This window comes from Leucoraja erinacea, chromosome 22 (assembly GCF_028641065.1).
Source record: "Leucoraja erinacea ecotype New England chromosome 22, Leri_hhj_1, whole genome shotgun sequence".
NCBI classification, from domain to species: Eukaryota; Metazoa; Chordata; class Chondrichthyes; order Rajiformes; family Rajidae; genus Leucoraja; species Leucoraja erinaceus.
In genome coordinates this window covers 10032727-10057562 of record NC_073398.1, presented here as the reverse complement: position 1 = coordinate 10057562, position 24836 = coordinate 10032727, and the positions used below count along the sequence as shown (strand labels likewise).

The following is a 24836-nucleotide window of genomic DNA, read 5'->3' as shown; positions in this document are numbered from 1 at the left end:
GAGTTATATAGTGCCTTCCCTCATAGGTTCTTGATGCCTTTGTAAGCTCATTTACCTACAGAGTCTACAATGGACTATATAAGCCTTCATCTCAATCTGACTCTCAATATTGTTTGCAACTATAAGCTGTATGTTGGGAAACACACTGCAACTTATTTAACATGCAAGGGATGTAAAACTATTTGTGTTAACATAGCCCTATCAACCCTGGAATCAAAGCAGAATATACAATCAAAAGAACACAGAGTGCTGGTGTAACTCGCCGGGTCCGGCAGCATCTCAGGAGAACACGGCTAGGTGGTGTCACATATCCATGTTCTCCATAAATGCTGCCTGACCCACCGAATTACTCCAGCACTTTGTGTTCTTGTGTGTAAATCAGCATCTGCAGTTCCCTGTTTATAATATACAATCAGTTAGTTTTTCAAACGTTATCTCTCTTATTGTAGTTTAATTTAGCTTGCGTTTATTATTCTTGTCACGTGTACCGAGATATACTGTAAAGCTTTTTGGACAAAGACATTATTAAATTGCACAAGGCAAGGCCACATGCACGGTAAAAATAGCAGTCGCTGATAAGGTTTCTAGGTGGTGTTGTCTGGGGAAAGGAATGTATTTCAGGGCATTGTGTGAACACTGGATCGTGTGCAATCACATGTACAAGATTGGGTGTGACGCTGAGGTAGAGATGAAGGGGGTTGCTGAGGAAGGGTCTGATATCATGGTGTTGGTGGCGGCGGCCGTTAGATGCCCTACAGCAGCCGGGTGAGTGAATGGATCGAGCGCAGCCCGTGGCAGCTGCACCAAGCGACGGTGGAAGGAGCTGACGACATCGCGTTGGGCCAGCCTGACCCCTACTTCACCCATCCAGCGTCGCCTGGACACCGGGCCTTAATGTGAGGAAAGAAGGAATCGCACCTCTCCTTGGGCCATGATCGGACTTGTCAGAAGTTGCAAGATGGAACTGGAACGTGGTGACTCTCTGCGTGCTGTCCCAGAAGACGATCTATACACCAGTGTTTAATTTAGTTTTTATATACAGCGTAGAAACAGGCCCTTCGGCCCACCTAGTCTGCGCCAACCAACAATCACCCCTTACACTAGTACTACCCTACACGCTGGGGATACTTTACGGAACCCAATTAACCTCCAACCCTGCTCGTGTTTGCAATGTTGGAGGAAACCGGAGCACCTGGAGGAAACCTACGCAGTCACAGGGAGAACATGCAAACTCCAAACAGACAGCACGCATAGTCAGGATTGAACCTGGGTCTCTGGCACTGTAAGGCAGCAACTCTACTGCTGAACCACCGTGCCGCCCGGAGAGGATGAATTGACTGGATAGTATGCAGAACAAAGTTCTCACTGTATCTCTGTACACGTGACAATACATAAACAAAACTACACTTACAGAGATGGAATTAAGTGTCCTTTGTATCTACCAAGAGGAAGCCATGAGTCAGACTGCATCAAAGGGCAGGATGCTGAGATATCATCCCAACGTAGCCAGATGTTGCAGAAACATGCAGGGAGGTGGGGTGATGATTGTCCAGGCTTGTGCACCATGGGAAAGAGTTTGTTGTGCTTTAGCTTCTTGTGGATGGGCTGGACGGAGGGATTGGCAAGAAGTGCAGTGAGAAAGCTTGACCCTGAGTTTATCCTCAGGAGATGACTGTGGCAATAACCTCCTGTTTCAGAGGGCCTACATTAAACCTGACATCTTTACACATTGCATTGGAAATCCACAATTCCCCTGACAATGGGAAACAAAGGAAAAATCAATTGTTAAAATAGTTTAAAGTTAAAATACTCCCAAGACCTACAGGTTTGAAGCTTATTTGGCTAAAGTAACATTATAAATTGTCCCTAGATTGTAGGATAGTGCTTATGTACAGGTGATCGCAGATTTGGTGGGTTGAAGGGCATGTTTCCGTGCGGTATCTCTAAAATAAATTACAAGTTGACATTCTTTTTAAAATTATGGTACATAGAGAAAAAAATCTTTCATTTACTTTTACCAAAATGTTCTTTTGAAAAAGTGCTTATGGAGCCATTTTTATCTGCAGGAGTTGGCATTTTAAAATCTTACCACTATGGGTGCGAAGGGTAGACATGTCAAAGACCAGAGCAGGTAGCTTTCGGGCAGAGAGGGCAAAGTTTAAAGGAGTTGTGTGGGGCAAGGTCTTTACACATTGGGCAGTGGGTGCCTGAACCAGCAGGAGGGGGGGGGGTGGGGGGTTTAGTTGAACTTGGCATCATGTTCAGCATGGACGTCACGTGTGGGCCGAAGGGCCTGTTCCTGTGCTGTACTGTTCTATACTCAATGCTGAGACGGTGACATGGGAAGATACTATCAGTTTCGTATAAAGACAATTATGGTGGGCGGCACTGTGGTGCAGGTGATAGAGCTGCTGCCTCACAGCGCCGGAGACTCAATCCTGACCTCGGGTGCTGCCTGTGTGGAGTTTGCACATTCTGCCTGTGACCACATGGGTTTCCTCCGGGTGCTCCGGTTTCCTCCCACGTCCTGAAGATGATGGGTACGGGTTTGTCGGTGAATTGGCCCTCTGTAAATTGCCCCTAGCGTGTTGGGTGTGAATACAAAAGTGGGCTAACATGGAAGTAATATGAACGGGTCATCGATGGTCGGCATGGACTCGATGGGCCAAAGGGCTTGTTCCATGCTGTATCTCTAAACTAAACTAAAAAATGTCTCGTTGAGGAATATTAACTACCTTGCAAATGTATCTTCAAGGCAGCAGCAGTCGGTGAATATGATATCCCAGTAACGTTAAGGTTGATGAAATCATCCTGTTCGACGGAAATAATACATAACGGTGTGGGGGGCTTTGCTTGGCCAGGGGACCCCTTCAGGGTGATGAGTTAACATTGTCGTGTCAGGAGGAACTGAACGGACAGTGGTAGAGTCTGCTGATGGCTAGTTCACAACGGGTGACCCCAGAGTATTTATCAGGGTATTTATTTAAGATGATTTTAATTAGGCTCCAGAGACAATGATCCATGGGAATTTGAATCTTGAATTAACTCAGTTCAGTTTCAGTTCAAGTAAGGTGGAAAGATTCAAGAGTAGATTTATGAGGATGTTGCCAGGACTTGAGGGCCTGAGCTATTGGGAGAGGTTGGACAGACTAGAACTTTTTTCCTTGGAGCACAAGAGGATGAGGGATGATCTTATAAAGGTGTATTAGATAATAGGGGGAATACATAGGGTTAATGCACTTTTCCCCAGTGAGGGAGGGGAATCAAGAACCAGAGGACATAGGTTTAAGGTGAAAGGAGAATGATGTTGAGGACCAGGCTTTCCACCCAGAGGGTGGTGGGTGTAAGGAGCCAGCTGCCAGAGGAGGTAGTTGAGGCAGGTACTATAACAACATTTAAAAGAAACTTGGACTGGTACAGGGATCGGAAAGATACGGAGGGATACCAGCCAAATGCCGGCAGGTGGGACTAGTGTAGATGGGACATCCTTGTCGACGGGGTCGGTTGAGCCAAAGACCCTGTTTCATGTTTATATGTCAATGGAGCAGAATTAGGCCATTTGACTCATGGAGTCTACTCCACCCTTCAATTATGCCTGATCTATCTTTTGCTCTTAATCCATTCTTCTCCCTTTTCCTCATAACCTTTGATACCCTTACTAATCAAGAACATCCGCTTTAAAAATAACCCAATGACTTGGCCACCACAGCCTTAAGTGACAATTAATTCCAATGATTAAATACCCCTGACTACAAAAATTCCTCCTCATCTCCTTTCTAAAGGCACGTCCTTTTATACTGAGGCTGTGCCCTCTGGTCCTAGATACTCCAACTAGTGGAAACATCCTCTCCACATCCACTCTATCCAGGCCTTTCATTATTCGGTAAGCTTTGGTAAGATTCACCCCTTATCTTTCTAAACTCCAGCAAATACAGACCCAGAGCCATCAAATGCTCATCACACATTAACCCAATCATCCCCAGCATCATTCTCTTCAATCTACTCTGGACCCTCTCTGAGGCAAGCATATCCCTAAGTGGGGCTCAAAACTGCTCACTCCAAATGTGGTCCAGCTAGTGCCTTATAAGGCCCCAACTTTTATATTCTAGTTTTTTCAAAATAAATGCTGATGTTGTGTTTGCCTTCCTTACCACCAATACTTCCTGCAAATTATTCCTTTTGGGAATCCTGCACCAGCACTCCCAAGTCCTTTTGCACCTCCGATTTCTGAATCCTCACCGTAGTTTGGAAATAGTCTATGCCTTTATTCCTACGACCAAAGTACACGCCTGCACACTTTGCGATGCAAAGTATTCCATTTATCACTTCTTTGCCCCCTTTCCCCACCTGTCCGAGTCCCTGGTTCCTCTGCTGCTCCACTGTGACACTGTGACACTACCTCATCCACCGTCTCCTTGTTGTATGTCTCTGTGACTCTAATGCCTTCTGAACAATCACCTTCCCATTCACCTTAGAAACATAGAAAGAAACATAGAAAATAGGTGCAGGAGTAGGCCATTCGGCCCTTCGAGCCTTCACCGCTATTCAATATGATCATGGCTGATCATCCAACTCAGTATCCTGTACCTGCCTTCTCTCCATACCCCCTGATCCCTTTAACCACAAGGACCACTCCCTCTTAATATATCCAATGAACTGGTCTCAACTACCTTCTGTGGCAGAGAATTCCAGAGATTCACCACTCTCTGTGTGAAAAATGTTTTTCTCATCTCGGTCCTAAAAGATTTCCCCCTTATCCTTAAACTGTGACCCCTTGTTCTGGACTTCCCCAACATCGGGAACAATCTTCCTGCATCTAGCCTGTCCAACCCCTTAAGAATTTTGTAAATTTCTATAAGATCCCCCCTCAATCTTCCTTTGCAATCCTTGCCCTTGGCCACAGCAGTTTGTTCTTCTGGAGAGGATGATGATTGTAGTTCGTCACTGAGCACGTGGCATGTGACGGCAATCCCGAAGTGAATCCCTCCTGACAAAACAGTTATTTTGCTGTTGGTTTTCAAAACGTATACAGCATAACAGTTATTATGTGTGGTCTGCTCTTGGCAGCCTCCTAATAATGCTATAAATTGTCATTGTGGAGACCTACAAAATACTTTCCAGCTGTGCAGAGAGAAATCTGACACCTCTGCTTTTGTCAAATTGCACCTTAATAGGATTAAATTCAAACAATTGGCAGATTCGTTGAAAGTACTTTTAAGGTCTTCTCTTTTTTTTTTCATAAAGGCAGGGTATAAAAAAGCAAATAGAATGAACAAGAAATTTACAAGACTGCGATCTGTTCAGTAGTGGACAATACAACTTTCATAAGATCAAAGAAGCCGAAGACATTGAGCAGAATTAGGCCTGCTCAAAATTCTCCCCCATTCGATCATGGCTGAGCAACTTTTCCCACTCAACCCCATTCTACTGCCTTCTTCCCGGAACCTTTGACACCCTTCGTAAACAAGAACCTATCAATCTCTGCTTTAAAAATATATATCGGCTTGGCCTCCACTGCCGTCTGTGGCAATGAATTCCACAGATTCACCACCCTCTGCCTAAAGAAATTATTTATTTCTTTAAATTATTCATTTAGCATCCTGCTTTAAATGTAGAAAAAAAAGGTGTTTTTGATTAAAGATACAGCATGGAAACAGGCCTTTCAGCCCACCGAGTCCATGCCTGTCCACACCAGTTCTATCTAATCCCACTTTCTCATCCACTCACGACACACCAGAGGCAATTTACAGAGGGCCCTGATTCACAAAACCTGCCTTGTTTATGTTTCTGTTAATTGCCAGACATTTAACAAGCTTGTTAGAAAGCTGACTGCTCTTATGTCCATCTTACGTAATAAAAACAGTGATTCGTCACAGTTTTTTTAATAGCATTCATTTCAACGTGCGATCATAAATGGGCCATCTGGTTTTTTTTTTTACATATTTATAACAAGCAGACCTTATTTTAGATTGAAAGAGGCAAACGTGTGTGTAGGTGAATGGAGCCTATATCACTTTAGATTGTAAAGTTGACTTTGGTTCTCCTTCCAGTTCTGCTGTTTTTAATGGTGTTGATGTGTGAATTCTGGGCATCTCTGGCCAAGCCAGTATTTATGGTCCTAAATGCCCTTGACGTTGGTGGTGAAGTGACTTCTTGCACCACTGCAGTCCTTCTGATTGAAGGTACTCCCTCGGTGCTACTTTGGAGAGACTTCCAGGATATAGACACTGTTGTGGCGGCTGATAAAGTGTGCGACCTTGAAGGGGAGTGATCGAGTTAAGAGCGTTTTATTGTCATGTATCCCGAACCGAAAGTTTCGAGATCGGGTCTGAAGAAGGGTCTCGGCCCAAAACGTCACCTATTCCTTTTCTCCAGAGATGCTATCGGACCCGCTGCGTTACTCCAGCTTTTTGTGTCGATATATATGTGTGTATGAGTGTGTGTATCATTGGTATTATGAGGCAGCATTTCTACCGGCTTGCACCTACTGTGCTGCCCCTGTAGAATTCGTAATGTCAATACGTTCTCCTAGATAAAGAAATATCCAGTGCTGATGCTTTCTTGTTGCAAGTGAGTGCAAATCCTGGCTCTTTCCTCTGCACAACATTTCACATCCGACTGCAAGTGGTCTTTACACAACGCTGGTTGCGATCCATCCAGCCTGGCGACTAAATATATAACAGGAAATTGGCTTTGGAGGGAGGTGGTTGATGTCTAACGTGGATTGGCAGATCTATACTTACAAACAAAACACCATAAACCTAGAGAAACAATTGATCAGTGTTCCCTGAATTGAGAGAGACCCCAGGCCAGAGAACACAGAGTTTCCTGAAGTCTCGTAATATTCATAAAAATTTGAGCGCTGTTGTGAGCTGTGAACCGTGATTTGAGTTTATTTCAACATTTCTTTACTTTACTTCAGAGATACTGTGTTGAAACAGGCCCTTCGGCCCACCAAATCTGTGCCGACCAGCAATCACCCCCGTACACTAGCACTATCCCAAACATTAGGGACAATTTACAATTTACAGAAGCCAATTAACCTACAAACCTGTACATAGTTGGAGTGTGTGTGTGGAAACTAGAGTGCCTGGAGAAAACCCACACAGTCTCAGGGAGAACGTACAAACTTCATACATATAGTACCCGTAGTCAGTATTGAACCCGGGTATCTGGCGCTGTAATGGGCCTGTCCCACTTAGGCGATTTTTTTAGGCGACTGCCAGCAACTAAGACAATGGAATTTACTGAAGTCAGCACCGGCAACAAGCTACGTCACCTGGTGACAACCCACTTTAGCCTGGCGACAACCTACGAAAGCCCAAATTGTCACCACTGTCGCTGAAAAATTTTCAACATGTTTAAAGTTTTCCGCAGTCGCCTGTAGTCGCCTAAAAAATCGCCTAAGTAAAACAGGCCCATAAGGCAGCAAGTATCGCTGTTCCACTGTGCCAACCTCTGCTGTACTGTTCTATGTTCTATATTTACATTTTATAAATATATTCTCTCCAGCAAGCAAACTCTTACCTTTCAAGTGCCAATAACTATACTAAGGGTGCCAATGGAAGCCGCAATCTTCTTGGCTCAGTCAAGACAAATCAAGTCAAGTTGGGTTTATGTCACCTACACAAGTGTGGTGAAGTACAGGCGCAATGACAATCTTGCTTGCAGCAACATCACAGGCACCTAGACTGGGATAACACACAGACACAGATTATACATAAAATTATGCAAGATAGTGAAAAGAAAAATACTCTGCAAAAAAAACATGGCATCTGTGCTGGGGTGGTCCCTAGTGTTCCATTGTTGAGGTAGGATTAGGGTGATGCAGGTTGGTTCAAGAACCTGATGGAAAGTAGCTGTTCCTGAACCTGGTGGTGTGGGACTTGAGGCTTCTGTACCTCCTGCCCGACGGAAGCAGCGAGAAGAGAGCCTGGTCCGGATGCTGGGGATCCTTGATGGCAACGGCTGGTGTAGATCCGTTTGATGGTGTGGAGGGCTGTGCCTGTGATCGACTGGGCTGAGTCCACCACTCTCTGCAACCTCCTGCGTTCCTGTGCATTAGAATCACCATACCAGGCCGTGATGCAACCAGTCAGGATACATTCTACGGTGAACCTGTCGAAGTTTGGTGGAATATTTGGTGTCGTTTACCAAAGTAGAGGCACTGAGATAGACCTTCACTATGGTTACATCTCTGTTTGAACAGAGTCACAAACTCTGCTGAGAAATGAATGGAGGAGTTGGCATGATTGCTTTAGTGCCAGTGCATCATGCTGTGTAAGGTGTTTTACTTAACACCTAGAGCCAAGGCTTTATTATGGAACTAAACAATAATAATAATAATAACTTTATTTATAGAGCACTTTAAAACAACCACAGTCGCAACAAAGTGCTGAACATGACTGATCATGGACAAGAAATTATTACATAACAATCCAAACATTAAACGAAAGAGTAAAAACAATAAAATTAGAAACATTAAAAGCACTAAAAACCGGAGCAAAGTCTCAAGCAGTGTCAAAAGCCAAGGAATATAAATGTGTTTTAAAGCCCTGGAGTTCCGTTGCCTGTCCATGTTGTCCAGAGATGCTGCCCGGCCCATTGAGTTACTCCAGCACTTTGTGTCTTTTTTTGTAAACCAGCATCTGCGGTTCCTTGTTTTTACACCTTTAAGGGCCTGTCCCACTTGGCCGTCATTTATGCGACAGACCCGTAGTGACTGACGTGCAACGGTCTCGCGCCTCATCATGCGTCCGCACAGCCGTCTGCAGAGTGTGACGTCATTTGAAGATAGACACAAAATGCTGGAGTAACTCAGCGGGACCGGCAGCATCTCTGGAGAGAAGGAATGGATGATGTTTCGGGTCGAGACTCTTCTTCAGTCTGAAGAAGGGTCTCGACCCGAAACGTCACCCACTGCTTCTCTCCAGAGATGCTGCTGGTCCCGCTGAGTTACTCCTGCATTTTGTGTCTATCTCCAATCGTCTTCGCCCCGCTCTGGGAGTAGGAGTGGGGGCGGATCTGGATCCACAACGGCCATGAGCCCCAGGCCGAGCTCGGCAATCGCTTGCCTGCTTCTACTGCTGTTGGAGGTGAGACGTTGAGCCGCGCCAGGGTCTTGGGCCTGTCCCACTTTCGCTGTCAGTTACACAAATATTTTGTGCAGGACGAAGTACACACTCCTCCACGCCACTCCACACTCCTCCACACCACTCCATGTGCCCGTCCCGTCCTACCCATGCACTACCCACACGCTACACGCTAGCAGGTCGCGTAAATGGCGCGCGATTGACGGCCAAGTGGGACAGGCCCTTTATTATGCACTAGCTTGCTGAGAAGATTCCACATTGGAATAGACCATTTAGCGCCTTCAGTCAGATTCTGAGAGGTGTGAACACATTGAACTGGAGATGGTCCCTTCATCTTTTGAATGCCCAATGAGCAATAAAGTTGCAGCAACCTGTAGTTTCTCAGAACTACAATCCATTCACTGGTTGTTAATCATAGACAAATAACCGTGCATCAATCTTCAAAGTAAAAATCAATCTCGGGTAATACGATTGTTAATAGTTTCACAAAGGAAGTATTTAATAGAGTCATAGTCAGAATAATACAGCGCAAAACAAGCCCTTCAGCCCAACTAGTCCATGCTGACCAAGTTGCCCCATCGACGTGAGTCCTACTTGCCCATGTTTGGCCCATATCCCTCTCAATGATTCCTATCCATATACCTGTCCAATTATCTTTGAAATGTTGTTAATGTAGCTGCCTCAACCACCTCCTCTGGCAACTCTTTCCATATAGCCACCAAATCCACTGGATTGAAAAAGTTATCCCTCAGATCCTATTAAATTTTTCCCATCTCACCTTAAATCTATGTCCTCTGGTTCTTGATTCGTCTACTCTGGGTAAAATACTTTCACCCTATCTATTCCCCTCATGAGAATGAGAATTCCCCTCCAGGGGAGAGAATCAACAATAAATTATTCAAATTATTGTTTAATTAAATTAAAAACACGAAAGTGCTGGAGTAGGATCAGTCAACATCCCTGTGGATCAGTCAACATCCCTGGAGAACATGGATAGGTGACAATGTGAATCGGAATCGTTCGTCAGACTCAAAAAGTCACCTATCCATGTTCTCCGGAGTTTCTGCCTGACCCACTAAGTTACTCCATCACTTTATGTTATTTTTGAAAACCAACATCTGCAGTTCCAGATGATTGCAGTGGAACTCCAACGCACCAAACACTGCCTATCCATTCCCTCCACAGATGCTGCCTGACCCATTAAATTCCTCCACCGCTTTGTGTTTTGGTCAAGATTCCAGCATCTGCAGGTCCTTGTGTGTTAATTTCTTCGTTGGCCCGTCACAGGCCTGAAAGGTTATTGAATGGGTGACCAGCATACCACCATTGAAGTTGGCATAGTGAATCCCGTAGGATCTTGATGACAACTTTCAAGGAGCAATGGACTAAACATATCTCTCATCTACTTATTTTCCCTGGCATTTAACTTCAATCTTGGAACTCATGCAAGGAGATAAACAAATCCTGGATGGTTTGCATGTTTGTGCCTGAATTGCTGATAAACCTTCCCATTATAGAGTTTCTTGCATCAATATAATCTAACCCTAGTTGGTCCATCCGCCCAATGTATTTCACAGTTTACATACCAGGATGAATCCATGGCAGCTGGAAATGTGTCAAATTATCCAATCTGTGCTCTTATCAAACATAGCTCTATGCTATTGCATTCTGCCTCACCGATGGGCAACCCTTAACTTCAAGTCAAGTCAAGTTTATTTGTCACATACACATACGAGATATGCAGTGAAATGAAAGTGGCAATGCTCGTGGACTTTTGTGCAAAAGGCAAACAACAAAACAACCAAACAAATTATCAACACAATCACAATTCTTTTACATAATAAATAATGGAAGGAAAAACGTTCAGTAGAGTTAGTCCCTGGTGAGATAGGCATTTACAGTCCGAATTGCCTCTGGGAAGAAACTCCTTCTTAACCTCTCCGTTCTCACCACATGGCAACGGAGGCGTTTGCCTGACCGTAGCAGCTGGAACAATCCGTTGCAGGAGTGGAAGGGGTCTCCCATGAGTTTATTTGCTCTGGAGTTGCACCTCCTGTTGTATAGTTCCTGCAGGGGGGTGAGTGAAGTTCCCATAGTGCGTTCGGCCGAACGCACTACTCTCTGCAGAGCCTTCTTGTCCTTGGCAGAGCAATTCCCAAACCAGATGGTAATGTTCCTGGACATTGACAAACTTGTCCAAATGCATAGGATTTGGAAGGAGATGTACTGTGTAATGTTATTGCAAAAGCTTAATTCATCTCATAAGACCCCCTTGGTTATATTTAATTTATATTTCAGAATTTATACTTCACTTACATTATTCCTTTGTGCAGCCTTCGTCAATTCATAGACTCGTACAGCACACAAAGAGGCCCTTCAGCCCAACACGTCCATGCCAACCAAGATGCCCTATCTACACTAGTCCCACCTGCCTGCGTTTGGCCTATTTCCCTCAAAACCTTTCATATCGATATACCTATTTAAGTGTATTTTAAATGTTGTTATAGTATCTGCCTCAACTACCTCCTCTGGCAGCTTGTTCGATACACCCCAACACTCTCTGTGTGGAAAAAGTTGCCCCTCAGGTTCCTATTAAGTCTTGTTCTTCTCACCTTAAACCTATGTGCTTGGCATCTTGATTTCCCTACCCTGGGTCAAAGACTCTGTGCATTCACCCCAATGTATTCCCCTCATGGTTTTATACACCACTATAAGTCATTTAGACTTGGGTATCACTTTAAACAGCATCAGCTGGAAAATTGTGTTGACATTCTCTTTGGTTTCCAAGAGCCAATTTGTTTTGCACTCGCTGAATGTTAGCTAATGTTTGCTGGAAACCAAAAAATAAAACAAAGTTGAGAGGCTTTTAGATAAACACATGGATATGCAGAAGATGCATGGATATGGATGATGTGCAGGCAGAGGGGATTTGTTTAACTTGGCATAGTGTGGACATTGTGGGCTGATGGCCCTGTTCCTGTGTTGTGTGGTTGTGTGTTCTAGGTAGGATCTTTGATATAATCTCCTGAAAGCAGCTTACAGAGCATATCGAAAGATGTTTGATTTGGTGGATTGATGAATAATATTTCAATTTATGACGTTCTGAAATTCTTCTGAAGTAGTTTTGTTTGGTTTGGCAAACATATCCCAAAACGCCGTGGGCTGCAAATTGTCTGTATCATCGCTCTGAAACTCTAGGGGATCACTCCAGACCGCACCAATGCCCTACTGACATTCCTAACATTCATACACATTTCCCAAATATAATACTTATGATTAATTTTGCAGTTCCATATCGATTTCACAATTTGCTCCCAATTACTCGGCAAACAGCTAAAAATAAGTAATTTCATTAAATAACGGCGTTAAATAAAGGCATGGAGACACGAGGAACTGCAGATGCTGGAATCTTGCGTAAAACACAAAGTGCTGAGAGGAACCCCATTTTTGAGGTCCAAGTCCATCATGCCCCTGTCCCACTTAGGAAACCTGAACGGAAACCTCTGGAGACTTTGCGCCGCAGTCAAGGTTTCTGTGCGGTTCCCGGAGGTTGCAGGTGGTTGTCGGAGGTTGCAGGTAGTGGAAGCTGATAGGGAGACTGACAAAAACCTCCAGGAACCGCACGGAAACCTTGGGTGGGGCGCAAAGTCTCCAGAGGTTTCCGTTCAGGTTTCCTAAGTGGGACATACCTTTAAGGGGCTGTCCCACGTGGGTGACCTAATTTGCAAGTTTAGAAGAGTTTAGGAGAGTTTGAAAAAATGTCATGTTGAAGACCTCCTTCGACTATGTAGAAGACCTCCTTCGACTGCGTTGAAGACTAGCTTCGACTAGCTACAACTAACTTCTGGAAAATTGGATACCGAATAGTGGAGAGTGAAGACGACCTCCTTCGATCTCCTTCAACCTCCCTTCGACTATGTTGAAGACTATCTGCGACTACCTTCGACTACCCTCGATTACCTACAACTAACATGCCGACCTACTATGACTAAACCTACGAGTAAAAATAGTATTGATTTTTTTCCATGGCGACCTTTCTTTACTCGCGGGCATTTTTAAACATGTTGAAAATTACGCCGTGACCTAGCTGAGGCCTTGAGTACACGGAGACTACTCTCGAGCATGAAGGAGAGTTACGAAGACCTCCTACAACCTCGTGTCGACCATGCTGCGAGTATGAGTCGAGGGCAAACTAGCCAGAACTCGCGGATTAGGTCGCCCAAGTGGGACAGGCACTTTAGAAAGGAGATGAGGAAGAATTAACTTTGTCAGAGGGTGGTGAATCTGTGGAATTCATTGCCACAGACGGCTGTGGAGGCCAAGTCATTCTGTATTATTAAGGTGCAGATTGACAGATTCTTGATTAGTAGGAGTGTCAAAGGATACAAGGGGATGGCAGGAGAATGGGATTGTGAGAGAAAGATAGATCAGCCATGATTGAATGGTGGAGTGGACTTGACGGATCAAATGGCCTAAAGTCTGCTCCTATGAGTTATAAACATGAAGATTTTATTCATTTGGCATAATGAGCTATAGCCATGGATAGTTTAGTTCCAGAGAATGTGTAATGTCTACCTGAGTTTCCCCATGTTACTAGTCGTTCAAACTGTTCTGACTTTGGAATTGTCTATAAATGAGACAACATTGGTAGGTTTAGCAACATTCCTAGTTGAAATCTTGAAGAAGACACAGAGCAAGAAAGTAACAACATAAATAGCCTCACTTGGTTAGGGGGCAACAGATCAGAACCAACTGATTTAAGTTAAGTTAAAGCCAACTACCTCTTGCCTTAGCAGGATTTTGTTTTGGTAACACTGCTCAGATGGTGCATTTAATTCTGGGTTTAGATTTAGATTTAAGTTCATTAGTGTCACGTGTACCAAGGTACAGTGAAAAGCTTTGTTTTGTGTGCTCTCCAGTCAGATCAGATAACCCTGCACATAAATACAATCAAGCCAAACTCAACTACAATAGGTAGAGCAAAGGGGAAGATACAGAGTGTAGAATATAGTTCTCAGCATTGTAGCACATCAGTTCCACAGACAAAGTCCAATGTCCGCAATGGGGTAGAGGTGAGTCGGAAAGTACCCTAGCTTGTGGAAGGCTGATAACAGAGGGGAAGATTTGACTGAACATTTCATGATTTGTAATGGGAACCAAATTAATGTAAGTGGTAATAAAGATGGGAATTAATTTGTATAGTCAAATATTCCACATCATTTTATGGATTAAGTGCCTGGTGATGAGGAGGAATAGTTGTGGATGACAGCCTGAATAGATGAACATTTTAAGCTGTGATCTGTGGAAGCAGAATCTATTGAAGTATTTTTTTAACTGCGCTTTCAGGGGAGTCTCGGCTGTTGATAAATCACACTGAAACTGGAGGTTTCACATCCTGGTTTTCTGATTGGAAAAACATACCCAGAATGTTATTGAAATTTCAATACTTACAGACAGCATGCGAGACTCTTGGTGGGAGAGCAAAGTCCGTAAACCACCCCTTCACTTTTCCTCGGGAGATTAAGTATTAGGTATTGCCACGGAGACTACCTATGTGTAGAGTGTGGAGAAGGAAGAAAGATGAAAGCCTTTTGTTCTGCTATGCTCCCTTCTTTTCAAGCAATCAGCCACTGAGGTTGGAGAATGTTTACTTTGTGTCTGCTGTAACTATTTCAGGTTTTTCATTGAAGCAAACTCTTTTATACTGTAAGACAGCTGGAAAGAAGCGTGTGATTGCTTAGAGTAAGGATACAAAGTCAGAAAGCTCCACACAAAATGGTGATATTGTTTATTATTGTCACGTGTGCTGAAAATGCAAAGCTTTGTCTTGCATGCTGTCCAAACAGATCAGATAATACTATACATCAATGCAATCAAAGGTAGACATAAATGCTGGAGAAACTCAGTGGGTGCAGCAGCATCTATGGAGCGAAGGAAATATGCAACGTTTCGGGGCGAAACCCTTCTTCAGACTGATGGGGGGGGGGGGGGGGGGGGGAGAAGAAAGGAAAAAGGAGGAGGAGTAGCTCGAGGGCTGAGGGAGAACTGAGAAGGGGAGGAGACAGCAAGGGCTAACGGAATTGGGAGAATTCAACAATTATGCCACTAGGATGCAGACTACCCAAGCGGAATATGAGGTGCTGTTCCTCCAATTTCCGGTGTTGCTCGCTCTGGCCATGGAGGAGACCCAGGACAGAGAGGTCGGAGGCGGAATGGGAGGGGGAGTTGAAGTGCTGAGCCACCGGGAGGACCGGTTGCTTATTGCGGACCGAGCGGAGGTGTTCGGCGAAACGATCGCCAAGCCTACGCTTGGTCTCACCGATGTAGATCAACTGACATCTAGAACAGCGGATGCAATAGATGAGGTTGGAGGAGATGCAGGTGAAGTCTGTTGCACCTGGAACGACTGCTTGGGTCCTTGAATGGAGTCGAGGGGGGAGGTAAATCGACAAGTGTAGCATCTCTTGCGGTTGCAAGAGAAAGTGCCCGGGGAGAGGGTGGTGCGGGATCAATTCAAGTACAGTAGGTAGAGCAAAGGGGAAGATACAGCGTGCAGAATACAGTTCTCAGCTTTGTAGCGCATCAGTTCCAGAGACAAAGTCCAAAGTCTGCAATGGGGTAGAGGTGAATCAACAGTGCCCCAGCTTATGGAAGGTCTGTTCAGAAGCCTGATAACATTGGGGCAGAAGCTGTTCCTAATTCTGGTGGTGCGTACTGTCAAGCTTCTGTATCTTCTGTTGGACAGGAGAGTGGAGAAGAAGGAATGACCCGGGTCGGACAAGTCTTTGATTACGTTGGCTGCTTTTCCAAGACAGCGTGAAGTGTAGATGGATTCAATGGTGGGGTGCCTGGTCTGTGTGACGGACTGGGCTACATCTAGAAACTCTGTGTAATTAGTTGAATTGGGGTGAAGTATGGATCAATAATGCCTCGGGTAATACCAGGGACAGTGAGAAGATGAAGAGCGGGATTATTGGTTTCAACCGTTGTCTGAAAAGGCAATGCAAGGGTAAATGAGATTGAAAACATGGACAGATTTATGCCTGGCCTTTCTTCGCTATTTTTAAACAATTAAGTGGCTGAAAACCAAGTGCAAAATATGTTCATTTTTCATCTCAAGTTAATGTCATCCTAGATCAGTGAAGATGGAAGCCCACATGGGTTTTATTCATAACTATTTATTATTCTATTTAAAGTTTCTGAAATGTAATCTATCTCCGTCTGAATTTTGCAAAGGAAATGAATGCACTGACATCTGCAAAGTTTATCTTCCTTTTGGTGGCAATGTGATTTTACACAGATTTGTTGGTTGTGCAATGCCTCATTTCCCACTCTATTTCCCAACACCGTGACTCATGGTGAAAGCAATTAATAGGTTTCAAAATAAAAGTACTTATTTTTTTTATTCCATTTGTAAAGAAAACTATTAGATGGTGCAGTGGTTGAGCTGCTGCCTTACAGCGCCAAAGACCCAGATTCCATCCTGTCTATTTGTGCTGCCTGTACAGAGTTTGTACGTTCTCCCTGTGACTGCGTGGGTTTTCTCCGGGTGCTCCAGTCTCCTGCCACGCTCCAAAGACGTGCAGGCTTGTAGGTTAATTGGCTTTGGTAAAAAATTGCCCCTGGTGTGTGTGTGTAGGATGGTGCTCGTGTACAGGGATTGCTGGTCGGCATGAATTAAGTGGGCCGAAGGGCCTGTTTCTGTGCTGTAACTCTAAACTAAACTAAAATTATAGGGTAAATCAGAGAGTGTGTTGAGCGATCAATTGTGGTCGTCTTATTTATTAGGGAAGGGCCTTACGGCAGAAGGATTAACAATGGATTATGGAGTAGGACATCAATATTTATCTTCAAAAAAATTTGAGACCTCTTCAGAGTGGCAAACAATGAAATGGGTGGCACAGTGGCACAACAGGGAGAGCCGCTGCCTCACAGTGCCAGAGAAGCAGGTACGACCCTGACCTCAGGTGCTGTCTGTGTGTGGAGTTTGTACGTTCTCCCTGTCACTGTGTGGGTTTCCTCCCATGTCCCAAAGACCTGCAGGTTTGCAGGTTAAATGGCCTTCTGTAAATTGCCCCGGTGTGTGTAGGGAGTGGATGGAAAAAGTGGGATAACAGTGAAAAGAGACACAAAGTGTTGGAGTAACTCAGCGGGTCAGGCAGTATCTCTGGAGAACATGGAGAGGTGACGTTTCAGGCCAGGACATTTCTTCAGTAACAATCCTAATTTGTTATCTAACCCACCTCTGCGTCACCCGGCAGGGTTGTCGGGGTCGCTGGATGGATGTGTGGGACGAGGCGCAGGGACAGGTCTTGCATCTCCTGCAATTGGAGAGGAAAGTAACTGGAGAAGGGGTGGTTTGGGTGGGGAGGGATGTGAACCAAGGATTTGCGGAGGGAGCGGTCTCTGTGGGTGGCGATGGTGTGACTGGGGCGGTGGGATCAGGCTGAAGCTGGTGGAATCGTTGGATGAGCAGGTCGGTGGGGTTTTTGTGCAAGAGCTTCCTGCATTCTCAGACCGGCACCAGACTGATGTGTCTAACATTAGTTCCACACTCCCACATGGGGTGACCTTCCACTAGCGTTCCCCAGTCATCTGCTGAGTTCATCTTTGATGCTTCCAAGGGTTATGGAGAATGAGCATGAGAAAATGTAGACCTCTGCCAGTCTCAAGAACGACTCAATGAACCAAAGTGCCGACTAGCTGAATGTGACTCACAGTCACATACTTTTAAGAACAGGGCAAGGCACTGAGGGTCAGCATCTCAAGAAAATATGTCTCTAGTGAAGAAAATGATGGGACTTCAGAAGGCTGGGGGAGTGCGCTGCTCAGAATGCAAACATTTCTCCAGCAAGACGAGACTGATGGGAAGCTTTGTACATTGTAATCTTTTGCCCATTGACTTTATTGAATGGACGAGGTGCTGAATTCCCCACGACACCACTGGGGTGAGATGTGGGGATCGGGGTGGGAGTGGTGGTGGAATGGAACTTAAAAAACGTTCCATCAAGATTCCAACTCGGTGTCATTAAAACGAAAGTTTTAAATCTTGCGAAAGTCAGTTAAGGTAAGGTTGGCTACACCAACTTTTAACTGAGAATGACATAATATGTTTATGATACCCATTCTCCCAGTGGAGCCATTACTTTTTAAAAAGCTGGATTTCGCAGTGAAGTACAGTACAAAAGTTCAGTGTTTGGGATCAGTGCTAAACTTGAGCCAAGTTTACAGAAATTTGCACAGCTGTGGATTTGAAATGTTATTTGATACATGATGGGAAACTCAAGAGTTTAGTTTAAAAATGTTATACCTTTGGCAGAAAATATGAGGATTGGGTTAAATATGTGCATCAGCACTGGGTTATTGGTTCTCCTGCCCACATTGTCTCTTCATCCTAGTGTCTGTGGCAATGCTTCGCCCAAACCCAGATATGAAAGCTGATTTTCGGTTCAACATTGGAGGTAATTGCTCAATGGTGCATTCAACGTTCTTTGCAAAGTGCTGAAGTAACTATCAAAAGGTGGACACAAAGTGCTGGATTAAATCAGCGGGTCAGACAACATCTCTGGAGAAAAAGGATGACCCATGCAAAAAGGACCCGAAACGTCACCCATCCACGTTCCCCAGAGATGCTGCCTGACTCGTTGAGTTATTCCAGCACTTTGTGTCCCTTTAATACCAATATAATTATATTAATATTTATGGGAGATTGCTATCTAAAGTGGAAATTGCTTTTTTTTTAAATCTTACGATTGTAACTGTGCTTCATATTTGACAGAATCCCCTTCTGTAAAAAAGAAATTCTTACTTTTAAAAATAATTTGTGCAAAACAGTCTTTAGAGGGTGTAATTCTTGAATGCTTTGATGTGTGTTCCAGTGAGCATTACAATCTTTTCAGGCTCCGTTAGATTAAGTCTTTTCCAAGAATGTCTTCAATAATCAGGGTGAAAGTTGGGACGTTACGTGAAAGTTTTACACAGCATTGGTAAGACTGCACTTTGATTATTGTGTTCAGTTTTGATCACCCTGCTATAGGAAGATGTTATTAAGCTGAAACAAGTGCAGCGAAAATTTACAAGGACGTTGCAAGGACCAGAACTTCTGAACTATAGGGAGAGGCTGGGCAGGCTAGTACTTTATTCCATGGAGTGCAGGAGGATGAGGGGTGGTCTTATAGAGGTGTATAATATCATGGAGAGGAATAGATAGGGTGAATGCACAGTCTTTTACCCAGAGTAGGGGAATCGAAAACTAGAGGAAAGGTTTAAGATGAGGTGGGAAACATTCAATAGGTATCTGAGGGACAACTTTTTTTACATAAAGGGTGTTAGATATATGGAACAAGCTGCTGGAGGAAGTAGACGAGGCAGATATTATCACAATATTTAAAAACATATTTGGACAGGTGCAGGGATAGGAGAGGTTTAGAAGCAGGCAGGTTTGATTAATGTAGATGGGGCATGTTGGTCGGCGTAGGCAAGTTGGGCCGAAGGACCTGTTTCTACGCTGTATAAATTGATGCCTCTATAGTAAAATCCAACATGGGCACGTTGGGCCGAAGGGCCTGTTTCTTCACTGTATGACTCAATTACTCTACATAGATGCATTCTAGAGCGCAGAAACAGGCCCACCTCCTTTGCCCCTCTCGCCTCCAAACTATGCCCTCTAGTCTTTGACATTCCCTCTCTGTGAAAAAGATTGTGATTGTCTACCATATCTACGCCTCTCTTAATATTACCTCCTTAAGGTCATGTCATGAGGACTAGGAGTAGAATTAGGCCATTCAGCCCACCAAGTCTGCGCCATTCATTCATGGCTGGTCAATCTCTCCCTTCTAACCCCATTCTCCTGCCTTCTCCCCATAACTTCTGACACCTATACTATTCAAGAATCTATCTATCTCTGCCTTAAAAATATCAACTGACTTGGCCTCCACAGCCTTTTGTGGCAAAGAATTCCACAGATTCACCACCCTCTGCTTAAGAAATGTCTCCTCATCTCCTTCCTAAAAGAACATCCTTTAATTCTGAGGCTATGACCTCTAGTTCTAGACTCTCCCACTACTTCTGTCAGATTTATATTTAAAAGCTGATACCTCCTGTTTAATTTTTATGGTTGTGAACATGCCTGCACTTTGGATGCAACTTGTTCCAGTCTGTGGATCTTCACTCCTGGTGTCAACATAAAGCCGGCCAGGTATTATGAAGGTGTAGAATGAATGCAATTGCCACTTTAGCTCCTTAATGATTTCTCAGAATTTCAACGTGGGAGTACTTTTTATGGCTGTGTGGCAAATCTTTTATTGATTCCCTGATATGTTGGACAAGATGAAAGAACACAGAGAACATGAATGTGGCGCAGGTCCTATTTTATCACTTTCTCACAATAACAACACTGCAGTCGTGGAGTCTGAATTGGATGTTGTAAAAGGACTTTGACCTCCCTGTTGCTAGAGTAGTTCAGCGGTTCAGGCAGCATTTGTAGTGGGAATGGACAGGGGATGTTTCTGGTCAGGACCATCAGTCTGAAGAAAGAACCCAAAACATCACCTATCCCTTCTCTCCGGAGATAGACAATAGACAATAGGTGCAGGAGTAGACTATTTGGCATTTCAAGCCAGCACCGCCATTCAATGTGATCATAGTTGATCATCCACAATCAGTACCCAGTTCCTCCCCATATCGCCTGACTCCGATATCTTCAAGAGCCCTATCTAGCTCTCTCTTGAAAGTATCCAGCGAACTGGCCTCCACTGCCCTTTGAGGCAGAGAATTCCACAGCTGCCTGACCCATTGAGTTACTCCAGCATTTTGTGTCTGTCTTGAGAGCTATCTATCATTCTGAGGAAGGGTCCTGACCAGAAACGTCATCCGTCCATGTCCTCCACGGATGCTGCCTGACGCTTTGTGGAAATCGAATCCAAAATCCGTCTCAGGCAGGAGATTCTTTTGTGAGGACACAAGGAACTGCAGACGCTGGAATCTTGAGGAAAAAATGCAAAGTGCTAGAGGAACTCAATGTTTTGCTCAAGATTCCAAAGTCTGCAGTTCCTTGAGTCTTTATAAAATGTTTCGAGTTAGAGTTGGGTTTTGGAGTCAAGTTACTCCTTTTGGAGTCAAGTTAGGGCTTTATTCTTTGGAGCGCAGAAGGTTAAGGGGGGACTTGATAGAGGTTTTTAAAATGATGAGAGGGATAGACAGAGTTGACGTGGAAAAGCTTTTCCCACTGAGAGTAGGGAAGATTCAAACAAGGGGACATGACATGAGAATTAAGGGACTGAAGTTTAGGGGTAACATGAGGGGGAACTTCTTTACGGAGAGAGTGGTAGCTGTGTGGAATGAGCTTCCAGTGAAGGTGGTGGAGGCAGGTTCGTTTTTATCATTTAAAAATAAATTGGATAGTTATATGGATGGGAAGGGAATGGAGGGTTATGGTCTGAGCGCAGGTATATGGGACTAGGGGAGATTATGTGTTCGGCACGGACTAGAAGGGTCGAGATGGCCTGTTTCCGTGCTGTAATTGTTATATGGTTATATGGTTATAAGTTCTACAAGGAGCCAAAGACTCAGTCGTGGTGAGCTGCACTGTCAGAGGTGCTGCCTTTAAACCAAGCCCTTCGCCTTGCACAGATGACCTTAGCTACAATTACTGAAGCTTCTGATCTCACCGTATTCATATTGCTGTTCCTGAGAACTAGCAGTGCTTTGTTTCCTGGAATACAGTAATTACTACAGTAGGGCAACCTAAAATGGATGTGAGAAACACTATATGAAAGCCAATTCTTTCTTCATAACGTCTATACATCTATACAGTCATAACAGCTAGACGGACAAAATAAAAATTTCACTCGTTAAAAGATGTTTTGCTTCTCATTTGTAAATAGTAATATACTAGACTAAGTGGGACCCAATGGGTCCTAGTCACACGGGAGGCCTGGTCCCCCCTGGGGGGAGGGGGAAGGGCGGTGTGGGGAGGAGGGGGTGGTCGCAGCAGACGCAGCTCGCACTCTGCCCAGCCCGCACCTTCAGCTTTCGGCCTCACGCAGCGGATCCCGGTCCCACTCCGGCTTCACTCAGAGGCTTCCGATTCAACTCAGCAGCTTCCGGCTGGTCGTGCTGGTCGCCGCAGAAGCAGACCGCACGCTGCTCACTCTCCGCAGGTCGCTGACTCTCTGCAAGCTGCTCAACACACTCTGCCCCTTCAGTTTTTTATTCTCCTCGACGCCATTATTGACAGTGGGTTCCGGAAGGGGCAGTTTTTACGATATTTAAACCTTCATGACTTTTGTACTATTTCACCGATCGGAACAAAACTTATTTGACCAGCGGCAGAGGAGAATGGTGAGAATGGCGAAAAATCGTAGTGCTATGGGGGAACGTTTTTGTGCAAATTTAAATACAACGCAGACGAGAAGCAGTCAAGATGAGAGTTTTAGTAAAAGTATAGATAAATAGATGGATAACTCTCAAGATAGACACAAAATGCTGGAGTAACTCAGCCGGACAGGCAGCATCTCTGGAGAGAAGGAATAGGTGATGTTTTGGGTCGGGACCCTTCATCAGACTGATGGGCCTGACCCGAAACATCGCCTGTCCATTCCCACATAACCCTCATTATGACGGTCCACAATGGGGGTGGGGAGGATGGTATCCGTTATTGCCAATTCTCCGCTATAACCGAGTAAGAGGGGTAAAATATGAACTAACTAACAAGACGGGAGAGTTGACACGGACTCGGTGGGCCGAAGGGTCTATTTCCACACTGTATCTCTAAACTAAACTAAATTAAACTAAACACTACAGCACTATCTTCACCTGGCCTGTGGCAGTTCAAGAAGGTGACTTGTCATCACGACATCATAGGCAGTAAGGGGTGTGTAATAATGAGCATGGATCACACACAGGCATATGAGATTAGTTGGTCATGTTGAATCATGTTACGTATGGACATTGTGACCAAAGGGCCTGTTCCTATGCCGTACTGGTCTATGTTTCATGCCTAATTAAAAAAATTAATCCTTCAGATTCTGGAACAGTTTCTTCCCAGCTGTTATCAGGCAACTGAACCATCCTCTCACCCACTAGAGTGTGGTCCTGACCTTCCACCTACCTCATTGGAGACCTATCTTTAATTGGGTTCTACTGTGCATTATCTTGCACTAAACATTATCCCCTTAATCCTGTATCTGCACACTGTGGACAGCTCGATTGTAATCATATATAGACTTTTCACTGACTGGATAGCATGCAACAAAAAGCTTTTCACTTTTACACGTGACATTAATAAACAAAACAAAACTAGGTGACGTACATGTGTAGGAAGGTGCTGCAGATGCTGGGTTTTGTACTGAAGGTAGACACAAAATGCTGGAGTAACTCAGTGGGCCAGGCAGCATCTCTGGAGAAAAAGAAGAGGTGACGGTTTGGGTCGGGACCCTTCTTCAGACCGCAGGGGAACTTTTCCCCCGTGTTATGTTTTTATTGCAACCACCTTCATTCCCCTGACGAGAGGAACAACTGACTGGCGTGGCTGTGAATCCAGCAGCACACAACACAGTGTGTAGGAAAGAACCGCAGATGCTGGCTATAGACACAAAATGTTGGAGTAACTCAGCGGGACAGGCAGCATCTCTGGAGAGAAGGAACGGGTGACATTTCGGGTCGAGACCCTTCTTCAGACTGACCCGAAAAGTCACCCACCCCTTCTCTCCAGAGATGCTGCCTGTTCCGCTGAGTTACTCCAACATTTTGTGTCTACCAGCACACGACACAGTGCTGGGCAGCCCCTCCCTGCCTCGGGTTAGAGAAAGCTCTCAGTCCTCGCCGAGCAGCCAGAGCTGGGACTGGAGAGGAAGTGGAGGCCTCCAGCGCAGCACAGGAAACAATCTGAGCGTCGGCCTTCAATGCCAGATTCCCTTCAGAGTCTTGCTAACCACTGACAGCTCTGTAAACAAGACTGGGGCAGAAAGAGGGAGCAGCCTCTCCTACATGCCTGCTCCGTGGAATCCACTGTATGAAAATGGGCCGTCTCATGGGGCCAGAACATTGTCTGAAGTGATCATCACCAGACAGCACTACTTAGTGGGTTAATAGATATCAGGAAAAGGTACGGTTTGATTAAACCGCAGGGACTGGGCAGATTTTTCTTTCCTGCTAATTCACGGAAGGAATGAAGCAGCCAGATTTCTGGGTGGTCCAAGTGATTCTGCCTGTTCTTTCTTCTACTTCTCATTAGCTTATTCAACTGGAAACATTCGTTACTGGTAAGGCAGATTTTTACAAAAATGATTCTTGCATGTTAGACAAGAGTTTTCATTCAAACGATTTACAAAACGCAGATTAGCTTGGCCGAAACAGCTGAATATTTGAAGAGAATTAGATTCTGTATTTTCCACTTTGCTCTTGAGTCTGATGATAAAATAACATGGGATATTTGACCATCCGATCAATTTCCATCCTTATTACCACAAACAACAATCCAGTTTCTATTTGAAATGTTCACTCAGTAAAATCTTTCCTTCTGTTATCAGGCTTCTGAACGGTCCTTCTATAAGCTAGGGTACTGTCCGATTCACCTCTGCCCCATTGCGGACTTTGGACTTTGTCTCTGGAACTGATGCGCTGCAATGCTGAGAACTAGATTCTGCACTCTGTATCTTCCCCTTTGCTCTAGGCTGTGGTTCTTGAGTTTGACTTGGTAGTAATTATGTATAGTATTATCTGATTTGTTTGGATCGCATGCAA

The 24836-nt window shown here is 44.6% G+C and overlaps 1 protein-coding gene across 3 annotated transcripts in view; it reads left to right on the top strand.

Annotated features, from left to right (window-relative positions):
* Positions 1 to 24836, top strand: part of LOC129707706 (non-muscle caldesmon-like) — a 175540-nt gene that overhangs the window by 58010 nt on the left and 92694 nt on the right. The window contains exon 1 of one of the 3 annotated variants that reach the window (XM_055652928.1): positions 23999 to 24355. The exons of the other annotated variants lie outside the window; for them this stretch is intronic. The gene's annotated coding sequence lies outside the window, so the exon portion shown is untranslated. Of the gene's footprint in view, positions 1 to 23998; positions 24356 to 24836 lie in introns of those variants that run through there. 3 annotated transcript variants of the gene reach the window in all.